The sequence below is a fragment of the Myodes glareolus genome, chromosome 12 (assembly GCF_982192425.1).
Source record: "Myodes glareolus chromosome 12, mMyoGla1.1, whole genome shotgun sequence".
NCBI classification, from domain to species: Eukaryota; Metazoa; Chordata; class Mammalia; order Rodentia; family Cricetidae; genus Myodes; species Myodes glareolus.
This window is the reverse complement of record NC_142037.1, coordinates 43,862,216-43,874,941: the sequence shown is the minus strand read 5'-3', so window position 1 is coordinate 43,874,941 and position 12,726 is coordinate 43,862,216. Positions and strand designations below refer to the sequence as shown.

At 42.9% G+C, this 12,726-nt stretch overlaps 1 non-coding gene across 1 annotated transcript; it reads left to right on the top strand.

Moving 5' to 3' along the window:
- Nucleotides 1-911: 911 nt before the first annotated feature.
- LOC125392503 (U6 spliceosomal RNA) lies at nucleotides 912-1,019 on the top strand. The gene has a single exon (XR_007229562.1). It is a non-coding gene; the product is annotated as a U6 spliceosomal RNA (small nuclear RNA).
- The last annotated feature ends 11,707 nt before the right edge of the window (nucleotides 1,020-12,726 follow it).

Here is a 12,726-nt window from a genome sequence, read left to right as displayed (position 1 = left end):
CACACAAACACACACACACACACTTTTTGTGCTTTCTAGACCAGGCTGACCTCAAACTCACAGAGAGCCTCACCTGGCATCCAATTCTTAATGTGCAGTTTCGGCACCTTTGTCCAAAGTCAAATTGTCCTGTATTTTTGAGTGTCTTGAACCTAGGTTCCCTGATGCTTCATTTGGTCTGCATGTTGGGTGATCTCTCATACTTGGTGTTGAACTGTTTGACACCTGCTGCGTTTGTGTGCTATCTTTGGGATATAGAACGCTGAGCTGGTCCAGCCTGGATTTTCGCTTCACTCTGTTGCCTGAAACCTGTCCCAGCTTGGTGCAGCGTGCCAGAGTTCCAGATAAGAGTGATGAAAATGTGGAGCCCTCAGCACTTGCTAAGCTTTCCAACTTCCGTCCTAGCCTGTGTCAGACTGATCATATGAAGCCCTCTTGAGAGCCAGACTCTCGAAATAGAAAATTTATTAGGACACAGCTGTCCCTCAGTGCCTCTTAAATGCCATAGATCTAAAGTCCTTTCGGAAGTGGAACCCTTTACTTTGAATGATAGAGGCACATGTGGTCTTTAAGTTGTACCCGAGAAGGCATACCTGAAAGCTCTTTGCCTTGTGAGACATGGCATCTTGCTGCCTGCAGCTCTGCCTTTGATGAACTTGGCCCTTCTGCTATCTGAAGAGTTCTCTTTGGTTGTACACTAAATTGACTTCTTGCTTTTTTAAATCACCTCTACTTACTCCATTACACAGAGCTCATATTTACCTAACTTAGCTTCTTTAGCCACTGGACTACATCATGCCTAGAAATGCTTTTTTCTCCAGGGTGCCAATATCATATTCCTTGTCTGCTCCTGACTTGGTCACCATTTTGCAGGCCAGGACTCCAGAAAGCATATGAAAAGAGTGAATTAGGTGCTCGCTTCGGCAGCACATATTCTAAAATTGGAACGCTACAGAGAAGATTAGCATGGCCCCTGCGAAAAGAGTGAGTTAGAAGATATTATGGATCAGCAGAGATACGCCTGGACTCCGGTTAATGCCTCTCTCCCACTTCTGTGTTAGATCTGCTATCAACAAGGCTCAGTTTCTGGCTGCATAAGTGGCACAGTGATCAAATTGGTTGCGTAGAAGTGAGTGAGATAGTGTGTAAAATAGGTGAACCAGTGTCCTAGGCTGAATTTAGCTCATGCAGACTTCCTAACAAATGATTTCTTAGAAATTCGTCGAAGCTGATGAGTAAAGAACTCTCAGCGAACAAAGGGCTCTGGAAATTGCAGCTTTGTTTTCTGCTGCTGTCATGCAATAGCAGGACCAAGGCAACTTCTAGGAGGAAGAGTTTATTTGGGTGATTCCATTAATGGCAGGAGGCATGGCAGCAGGTGGCAAGCAAGGAGGCAGGAGCAGGAAGCTCAGGGACCACACTGATAAGGTTTCTGTCCTTGACTCCACAATAGGTTTCTCCACCAATGCAGTAAGCTGGATCAAGCCCAATTGAAAAAGTGTCACAACAGGTTTATTTGATCGAAGCAACTCCCAGGTAGATCCTCCAGTCCCAAAGATAGAGGCCAGAGAAGCCGCACACCCGAACTAAAGCAGGAAGATTATATAGGTTGTAGACAAGGGGTGATGATGTGTCCACACGAGCTGGCTTTGTGCCCATGTATGGTCAAAAGCTGAAATGCTTTGGATGGGTACTTGCGTGACTGGCAACTTCACTTCCTTCAAGGGAAGGAAGCTGCAGTAGCCACCAAGCATGCAGAACTGGGCTTGTGGGAGCCTTTGTTTAGAGACTCTCTGAGTGGGCGGGGTTTGGAAAGAGAGACAGGAATGGGGCTTTTCAGATCATGCTGGGGCGAGGCTCCAACCGAACTCGCATCTTTATCAGTGCACACAAAACAGAAAGACTGAACTGGAAGAAGAATGAGGCCATGTAGTCTTAAAGCCTACCCCCAGTGACATACTTCCTTTAGAAAGGCCCACTAAATCTCCCCAAACACTGTCACTATCTGGGGTTCACGTGTTCAAATGCCTGAGCCTAAGGGGGCTGTTTGTTACTGAAACCACCACACTGAGTCCTTGCTCTCAGTGCCCAAAGACTCCAGATGGCAGGCAGAGACAAAGTGTCAGCGTCTTAGCATCCGCATGTGGATTATACCTGCTGACACATGTCTGATTCTAATGGAATGACATGAACTATGCCTTCTTGATTAGTATGAAGAGTTGGATCAGGAAGGATTAAGCAGAGACCAATGAAACCCACTCTGGAATCGGAGGGCATCAGAAGCTATAGAAACCTATCACCAGTGAGACTCTCGTAAAGATAAGAAGATGGACCACACATACATAGAGCTTTGTGAAGGACTGCAGGGAAAGACATTGCCAAGTTGTTATCCAAAGGATTCTTTAGGGTTGTGTTTGGGTATCACAGCACTTTTAACTTCTTAACTGCTTTGAGAAAATATGCCTGTTACCTTAGAATTTCCCAAAGTCTATCCTCTAGCTACAAAGGTTGCCAAGGATAATTAAGCCCACAAATTTAGAAATGTAGTTGATGGGCATTGTGTGCCCTGAGATAAATGAGAATGACATTTGAACAAGCAAGTTGGACGGAGGAAGGTTGTCTTGGTGGAGGGAAAGGCGGCACCAATGATACATATTAGGGTTTGGCTGTTTTTCTGTGGCCTAGCATCTTGGCTGTGGTATCCGGAGACATTTTTGACAGACAGACAGCACCAAAACAGGTTCTTTTTAAGAGTATCTATATAACTTCTTTCCCATAATGACTTGAAAAGAAGGGCTAATGGGCTACAGTCCGTGACTGTAGTAGCCAAGCAGAATGCAGAGTCACCTTGAACATAAATCCAAGGGTTGTCCTCCAAGAAGTGCAATGAAGAATAGCAGCCGCACTTTGTGGTGTTAAAGAAGGACACCTGACTACTCGGGAGATTCTTTTGTGCTTCTCTGGTTCAGAGAGAAGTGAGCCAGCTATTACTGGAACAGGTACAGAGGTGTGGTGAGAGAGTTCTAGGAATCAGCTTAGTGACAGATCCATGACAAAGGCAGCCCAGCGACACAAAGCACTGCACAGAGCACAGAGAACCTGCCTCTTTCAGCGGCAGCTTCTGTCTTTTGTGTGTCTTGTATATATTTACATCTCATTACTCTAAGAATTTGAATTATCGAATATTGGTGGAAAATAAAAGATTAATTAGCCAAAGGGAACAAATGAAGAGAGGAGCAGGGTTCAGAACCCTCTTCCATGACTAGCAAGTATTTGAGAGGCGCCTCTTACTAAGGGCAAGCAAAGAGTTAGCTTTGTCTCTACAGCTTATTGTCATTTTTGAGTGGAAAAATGGGGGACCAGCTGTGTGTGGTGGTGCACTCCTTCAATCCCAGCACTCGGGAGGCAGAGGCAGATGGATCTCTGAATCAGAGACCAGCCTGGTCTACACAGTGAGTTCCAGGACATTCAGAACTACCTAGTGAGACCCTGTCTCAAAACAAAACAGAACAAAAAACCAAGAGGACCTGTACCAGCTCCATCATAGCATGAAACTGGAGTAACATAGAACGTTGTGCCTAAGGGCGGATGTGGATCATCATGGATAGGAGGAGGACACATGCACAGAAATGGCTGGTGACGGACTGTGTTGTGTGGTGTTCAAGGGTAAGACTCGCTTCTGCAGAGAGTGGAACCCGCTTATACAATGGCATTAGCAGCATCTAAATGAGAGAATTTTGTAGCAAAAACAACAGGGACCAAAGAGCTAGAGATCAGCTAGCCTTGTAGGTACTTCCAAGGATTCCAAGAATGCCGGGATAGAAAAGAAACATAAGAAAAAACTTAATAGGCTAACAGGAAACTCGGCAGATCAGTTGAGTAGATTCTGGGAAATTAGTTGCTGGGAAAGTCTCAGAATCACACAGAGTGAAATGAATAAGAAATGTGGGATTTTTATTTTTTATTTTTTGTTTTTTAAGCTACAGAACATGTCAACTCACAGTAAAGTTTGAAGAGTTTAACACTAGAGCTGAAACGACACCTTGGAAACAGGAACTTTCCTTTCCCATTTGAAAATCCCAAGTGAGGCCTTTTTACAGCTCTCACGTACCACTGGAGCTTACATGGTGACTTCGGGTCAGCTGCTGGACGTCAACAAAGAGAAAATTACAAGGGTTTTGACTGTTAAACAAGAGGTCTGGGCGAATCGTGTTGCATCCATTATGCTCGGCCACAAGTTTATAGATAAGAAGGTCTCTGGGATCTCATTACACCAACGGAGCAGGGCAGCCGCCTGTACCATCAGACATGGCATAAAGACACACAAAGGAAGAACTTTAAAATCAGTGTGGAAATATGAACAGAATATGATAAAATAAAAGGATAAGAGCTTATACATTTGTGTTCTACAAAGAATATTTTTTAAAAATTATAGATATTAGGAAGTATTTTGGCTGGGTGGTGGTGGCTCATGTCTTCTATCCCAGCACTCAGGAGGCAGAGGCAGGTGGATCTCTGTGAGTTTGAGGCCAGCCTGGTCTACAGAGTAAGTTCTAGGACAGCTAGAGATACACAGAGAAACCCTGTCTCAAAAAAAATTGATAGTTATTTTTCATAAAAAAAATAACCCATTCCCTTAGGCTTGGTGGTACACACCTTTGATCCCATCCGCGGGAAGTAGAGGCAGATCTCTTTGCGTTCAGGGCCAGTCTGGTTTTTTTCCCTCATTTTAAAACAGTTCTAATTATTATTTTTCACCTTATATTTGAGTCAAAAATGTCATTTTTCCCCGGAAGAGGAAAAGAGGCTTTGGGCATTTCTTGCATGCTGGCCCTTCAACCTCAGCTTATTTGGTCCGTTCAGGTCTTCCATTATATAGATTAAACAAAATCAGGTTAAAATTTGTATCTAATGTGTTTTCCAGTCACCTCCCCTCTGGTATTAGCTCACTTGGTTAATGTGAGGAATGACTAGCTCAGACTAGCAGAGTCTGTGCCTCTTTTGTTCTGAGCATTATACTAACACTCATGTGGCTCTTTCTCCCATAGGCACATGCTTCAGACAGTGGAGCCTAGACACACCTGGGAAGGATGCAGGCCAGTGGTGGTGGTTACTTTCATGTTCAAAGAGACTGACTATAGAACTGCCTTTCATAAGCTCCGTTGTGGGAAGCAGCCAGGTCTATTTAAGATGTCCCCCAAAGAATCTAAAACAAACAGGGACCAAAACACGGTGAAGAGCCAGACTAAACCTATCTAGTATAAATTAATGACTTAAAATTCCAAGTAGAAGAGAGAATTTCTAAAGTCAGAGTGTCTTCCAAGCTCTGCTACTTCTGCCCTAGACTTTCACCACAGCATCCAATGCCTGAAGTACACATACAACATTTATCTTCCATATGCATGGGCACTCAGGAAAGCTCTCATCTCATGTGGGCATGTTGCAAAGAGAGGGGGGCCCTTGTTTGTCCTGGCCGCCTGGCTAGCTTACACCAGAAATAACCACACAGAAACTGTATTCATTAAAACACTGCTTGGCCCATTAGCTCTAGTTTCTTATTGGCTAATTCTTACATCTTAATTTAACCCATTTCTATTAATCTGTGTATTGCCATGTGACTATGGCTTACCAGCAAGATTCTAACCAGCGTCTGTCTCAAGCGGGAAGATGCATGACTTCTCTCTCTGACTCTGCCCTTCTTCCCAGCATCCAGTTCTGTCTTCTCTGCCTACCTAAGTTCTGCCCTTTTAGGCCCAAAGCAGTTTCTTTATTCATTAGCCAATGAAAGCAACGCATGAACAGAAAAACCTCCTATACCATGGGCGTTTCATATTAACTAATGAATGAAGACGCTCTTCCTGGCATTAAAAGAAAAAGCAACTAAAGACTGGGAATGGTAGCCACAGGACATCCTGCTCTAAGATATGTTCTTCTTTCTGTCTCATAGGGTGGTTATTAAGGCATGCCCAAAAGCCAAACAAACAGAAAACCAATTGTCCTTGACATATGAACCTATAGTCTAAGGGGAGTTATCTAGAATCTTTTAGAATAAACTCATGCAGTCACATTGTGAAGACATTTATTTCACCTTTTAAGAAAGCCATATGTGAATAACTGAATGAAAAAAATTGAACATTATTTTTCCATTTAGATATCTCCAAGTGCTCTTGGAATTCTTGGTAACTTTCATAATTTTGTGAACTTGTGAGGTCTCAAAGTATCTCTTTATATGGCTTTGTGCTTCAGTTCTACAATTAGCTACAGTATATACTGGCCATTTAAAGTAAGCAGGGCAATGATAGTTAAAGGCAATTGCACTGACTACATCCTTTCAAGAATGCTTACTTTTGGATTTTAGATAATTACACATTACCTCTTCTTAAAAGAAGGTACATCTGACTTCTATATATTGGAAGTTACTGATTAGCTAACACTCTGGTGATTTAATCAGGAGAATTATATTTGTGTGTGATATATAATAACACTTTGATTTTTTTCTAGTCGAGAAGCTTTAACTTGGAGCAGTGCTTCTGTATTAGCCCCTGTGCTATTTATTAATACAATCATGGTGGGTGGGAAGGATGACTCAGCACTTAGGAGTACTTGCTCTTCTTGAAGAGAACCAGAGTTTGTTTCTCAACTCATGTATTGTGGCTCACAACAATCTGGAACCTTCTGCTAGCCTCTGTAGACTTCACATGCATGTATGAATACATACATGGAGTATATACACACATACACAAACAAATGGAAGGAAGAGGCATGGTTTTAGAATCATTTGAGTATTTAATGACCGCCGTCTATATATTAAAACATTAATAAGTATTATATTCTAATACTAGTGCAGTTGTGCTTCTCAAGTCCAGAGACTTACCACAAAATAATTAGCTGTATAAGTTATAAACATTCTAATAGGTTGGAATATGATATATAGGCCCTTTGTAGTAGTCTGAATGAGAAATGTCCCTCCCACCATGGGCTCAGTTATTCGAACGCTTAGTTCTCAGTCAGTGACTCTTGCTTGGGAAAAGTTAAGGAGGTGGAGTCCTGCTGGGAGAAGTATGTTATTTACATGGATATATGTATGTATGTACACAAGTATGTACACATACAAAATGTACACACACACAAGTTTTGATGGTTTATACCTCACTCTACCACTTCTTGCTGTCTTTTGCTGTTTCCTGTGTGTGGACAAGATGTGATCTACTTCCTGCTTCTGCCACTAGGCCATTAATGGACTCTAGCCCTCTGGAACCATAAACTAAAATAATGTTTTGTTTTTAAATTGCTTTTGGTCATGAATGGTATTTTATCGCAACAATGGAACACTAACACTTTTAGTATACTCTTAAAGCAAAGGCATAGAGACTAAGGGTATATCTCAGTGGTAGAATACAAGACCCGGGGTTGGATCCCCACTACTTTAAACAAAGCAGTAACCGACAAGCAAAAACGCTGTAAAACTTCATCTCTTCAATTTAGAAAGCCCTTAACGTATTGAAATGGTCCATATAATATTTATCTTTCTACTTACCGAATCCTTACCTTGGCTTATTATCAAGTAATAATGCATGCAAAGCAACCACAATACAAGATGGTTTCACTACCCTTTCATGAATTTTCACCACAATGAGTATGTATTAACTTACACCCATTAAGCAAAGCAAAACAAAAAACAAATATAAGAACTGAAGGATGTACGAGACTTGACATGGCTTTTACAAGTGAACTGACAGCTGGGTCCATCACTCATGCAGCTTGGCTCAGGGAGGAATCCAGCCACTCAGCCAAGGGGAGAGTCAAGTTTTCAAACAGGAAGCGACCTGGAATCTGCTTTGGCTATCCAAGATTGCTGGTGTAAAGCTCCAAAGCTTCTGGGGAAAGATGATGCCTTCCTTTGTAGTCAGAATGGCATCGGGGGATTAAGTCAGGGGTCAGTTTTGTGTAGTATGCTCAGTTTCACTGAAAGGCAGGGCCGGACTGCATTACTTGATTTTAGCACACGCTATGACATTTAGTGCCAGATGTGATCAAGAAGAGATCATTCAATGTTGCTGGGCCATAATTCTTTTATGTGCCTATCACCCAAGTATCTTGGTTCCACTGGACCATGTCTACAAGTTAAAGTATCATTTCCATTAATTACAAGACAATGGAGGGGACACTACTGATTTGACTATTAAAAACTTAGTCTACTATAATATCCCTGTGGAGCCAGGCCTGGCCTGTATCTCAGCTATCAGGAGGCTGAGGCCCGAGGATCCCAAGCTCAGGGCCTGCCTGAGAACTCAAGAGTGAGTTTCAGGCCAGCTTGGGTTAATTTAGTGGGACTCTGTCTCAGAACGGAAAGTAAAAACAGGGCTGGAGATGGCCATAGCCCAGTATTCCTGAGGCCCTCAATTCAACTCCCAGGGCTATAATAGACAAAAGGAAAAAAACAAACATTTGCCAGGGCAATGAGAGGACTTCTCTGATGCTTTCATAGGTGTCCTTAGACTCAGACTGTGTTCTCTAACTTGGCAGCTGGCTGTCTTCGGTCTTTTGTACACTGACCTCCTTCTCTGGGGGTTGGGACACTCGGATTCTTCTTTGATTCAGAACAAGCCTACAGCAGCACTTGGCAGTTGCTCTTAGGCCAGCACAAGTTTAGATTGTAATTTTACTCAGATTTTAATGATGGTTCCTTTTAAGTCAAGAAAAACAACAGTCATGGAGGAGACCTCTTATTTTTTTATTTCTCTCCACCTCCCTTCCTCCTCCATCCTATGAGTAGTTACAGAGTACCTATTGTGTGCTGTCACTGCTAAGAAATATAGATGTGATTCCTGCTCGGATCCTTTGGTCTAGTGGAAGAGACAGGCACTGACTAAATATAATCACACAAATGAAAACCGTTCTGTGTTGACAGATGCTTCAGAGAGAATGCAGAGTCCTCCATAAAGGAGAATGCACCTCATGCAGGGACTTAGGACGGGAGTTCCTGAAGAAGGGACAGCAGAGCTGAAAGTCCCTGGGTTCTGGGCAGTCCTAGATGAAGGGTGTATACAGGCAAAGATACACAGTACTGAAGGCACAGTTGGAGGGGAGGGTCTGAGGCAGAGCCTGTTCCTCATCTGAGAAGCTGAAAGGGAGAATGACTTGAGAGCCAAGAAATCAAGGCAGGCCATGGGCAGAGCCAGAGGATTTTAAGCAGGTGAATGACAGGGTCACGTGTGAATGGTCTGAGCACAGATATTCCTGTGAATGTACTAAGCATGCTTAGCAGAACAGGCTGAAAATGAAAAGCTGTAGGGACAGAGAAAGCATGCTTGGACTGGAAGTAACAACTTTGTATGTTTTTAATTCCAGAAAGATTTGTTATAGATGTGTCTTCGCTGCATCCATGTAGGTAAGCCAGGTGCATGTGGTGCCCACAGAGGTCAGAAATGGGCATGGGGTCCACTAGAACTGGAGTCGTGGGCAGTGTTAGCTGTCATGTGGGTCCTGGGAACCTAATCTAGGTCCCTTGGCAGAGCAGCCAGTGCTCCAACTGCTGAGCCATCTCTTCAGCCCTATAATGTGTTACATAGTTTTTGTTTTGTTTTGTATTTTTTTTTTCGAGACAGGGTTTTTCTGTAGCTTTGGAGCCTGTCCTGGAACTAGTTCTTGTAGACCAGGCTGGCCTCGAACTCACAGAGATCCACCTGCCTCTGCCTCCCGAGTGCTGGGATTAAAGGCATGTGCCACCAGAATGGGAAGCAATATCTGTCACATAATGTGTGGTGAAATGTTCAACACACATTGTTCACAATAGTAGAAGTAATCCACATGTCTATCAGCTAATACAGTGATCAATAAAATATTCTATATGCACAGAATAGAATCATCATCTGTCAATAAAAATAAATGAAAAACTGATACATGTCATGCTATGGATGACTCTTGAAAATAATGTGTTAAGTGGATAAATTGAGACATAAAAGACCATATTACTATTTAATTTCATTAATATTAAGTACCCAGGTTAGGTAAGTTTATAGAAACAAAGATGATTATCGATTGCTTAGGGCTGAGGGTGAAATAGAGGATTATTGGTTGCCAATAGGCAGTTTTTTTTAAAAAAAAATAGAACAAGGTTATTTTGAGAATTAGATTACAGTGAGAGCTGCACAGTTCTGTGACTATACAGAAAACATGCAATTGCATGGCATGTAAATTATATTAGAGTAAAACCCTGTGTGTGTGTGTGTGTGTGTGTGTGTGTGTGTGTGTATGTGTGATGTTTTAAAAGATTCTAAGAACTAGGACCACTGTAGATCATCTTAAATTTTACTTTAAACCATAGCACTCCAAACAGCTAGCATCAGGGACCACAACCACTTCCCTACTAGAGTAAGTCGGGATGATTTATGATCCTGTTAATATGTTAGGATGGTAGAGTTGAGCCCTCTGCTCATCTAAATTAGCATCACCAAGCAGCTGTTTCAATTAATCATCATGAGAGCTGCAGACATTTCCAAAAGCACTCTAAACCAGCCTTTAAACTGGCCTTATTTGGTATTTTAACTAACTGTCTGGTTAAAATAATATTTCTGACACATTTTCCTCTTCTTAAAAAGTAACTTAACTCTTTGTATTAAAACCAAGGCGTTAACTTTCAGACGTAGCCTCTGACCTTTAAAGGACTACTTGCAGTTTAATTCTTACTCTGACCAGGCACATTTGATGTTTTGGATGCTACACAGACTCACAGTGGCTCCAGAGAAAGGGACTATGAGGCTGAGCAGGTGGTAGTGCTTCCGTTTTCACACCCTGGGGCCAGCATTTCTTAGGAAAGCATTCCTGGTATCTGCCTCCATCAGTTACAGGTTCTCATTTGGCTTGTGCCGCTTGTTGACTCTTACGTCTTTCATAAATTTTCCTTTTCCCTTCCCAACCTCTGCCAGTGCCCGCGTGACAAAATGGAATTCTGTCTTCACCACCCTGTGTGGAGAGTGAATTGCTTTGTTTTATGTACCAGGAAGTTGAAACTCAGAATCATAAAGAGCCTTGATTTAGTTATGTCCATAGTTAGTGGGAGGGTTTCACGATGGAAGACTTCCTGATTTCTTTTTATTAAACTCTACCTTTATTTTTCAGCCTCCAGCCTCTCTGTCTTTTCAAATCTTGCTCTAATAAATATCTACAAGAAACATTATTTTATATTCCATTTTTCTTGGAACTAACTTAGAGATGCAGGTACCTGTGTAGTGAAAATGGAGGGAAGAAAACCAAAGGTGAGAACCCTTTCTGGCCATTTGTTTTCTTAAGTAGTTAAAACAGAAAAATACAAAACAAAACAAAAGCAAAACCCTCCATTTATTCCAATTAGGTAGGAGAAATACTTTAACAGAAGGGAGGAGACAGCACTGGGGCTGACTTAATAGATTTTGGAGAATGTCAAGGTCACTGAAAACTGAGTCTTGCACAGTTGTTTCTCACCTGTACAAGATCCCTTGCTACTTCTTTGACTTCCGTAAAATTCGTTAGCTACAGGGAAGCCCTTGTTATTTTTTTAAGTTAATTATTGATATTTCCCCTTTTTGTAAGTCTTCAACGCTTTCCACTGTAGACTAGATTTCCAGTTCCTTTCTTGGTTAAACAGGCTGTAGGGAATCTAGCCTCTTTTATCTTTCCAGGTTTATTTCCTGTCATTCAAATACGCTAGATTTGATCCCAGTCTCCGGTCTGTGAAGTAGACTTATTTTTTTGCTAGAAATGCTCTTCTCTTCCATTTCTTGTAGGGCTGTTATCCAAAGCACAGCTTAATCTCCCTTCCCCACCAAGAGCACCGCTCCTAAGGTGTGGCTCAATTGTTTAACGCCTACAGATCCCCCTCTTAAACTATTTGTCTTCTATATAGTTCAATAGACAATCTGGAATAATGCCTAACCTGCGTAGGAGAACAGCCAACAGCTGTTGAAGAGAAGGAATATATGAATCATTCTTTCTTTTCTTTCCCCTGAAGAGCACTAATCAAAAGGAGAAGAGTACACTTCAAAATGTCTTTCTCATCAATCAGCCAATCTGAGGAACGGATGTCCTTGAGGAGACCATGCAACTTGACTGCACGGGTCCTTCTGATTTAAATGGGAGTCACACAGCTTGTCACCTGAGGCTTGGCTTCTTGGTGATTGGGGGTCTTATTTCCCAATTTCGATGCCACATGGGGGGAGCGCTCCCCTTGGACCGACTGGAGGTTCAGATGGGGCCCGAGGCCTGGCGCGTGACCTGTGGTTTTCCCTGAAGATGCTAAGGAACCGAGCAGAGCCATTCTGAAGGATGAAGGGTCCCTGTAAACCCCTACCCCCCATCTAGTGGGCAGTCGCTGTGGGAAACCAGCCCCAGGGAGGCGTGGCGGCCCAAGGCAGACAGACTAAGGCAAGAGAGCTAGACTAGGGTGTTCCGCAGGTGGAAAGGGTTAAGCCGTTCCCAAGGCAACGGACCAGGAAGCGCGCAAGACGTCAGCGGAGAGTTCGTAGGTCAGCTTCGCGTTAAAAGCTCCCACGGGCCACGGGGCACCTGGCCAATAGAAAGGGCGTCTCGGTGTCACGTGACAGTCGACCCGCAGCTTTGCCCTCCAGAGCACGTGGGAAGGTTTTTTTTTTTTACCCCCCCTTGTTCCTTTTGCGCGGGCTCGGCCACGGGGTCGTTCTCGCGAGAGGTGCGCTTGCTCTCGCGAGAGTGAGTGGGCGGCGTGGGGAG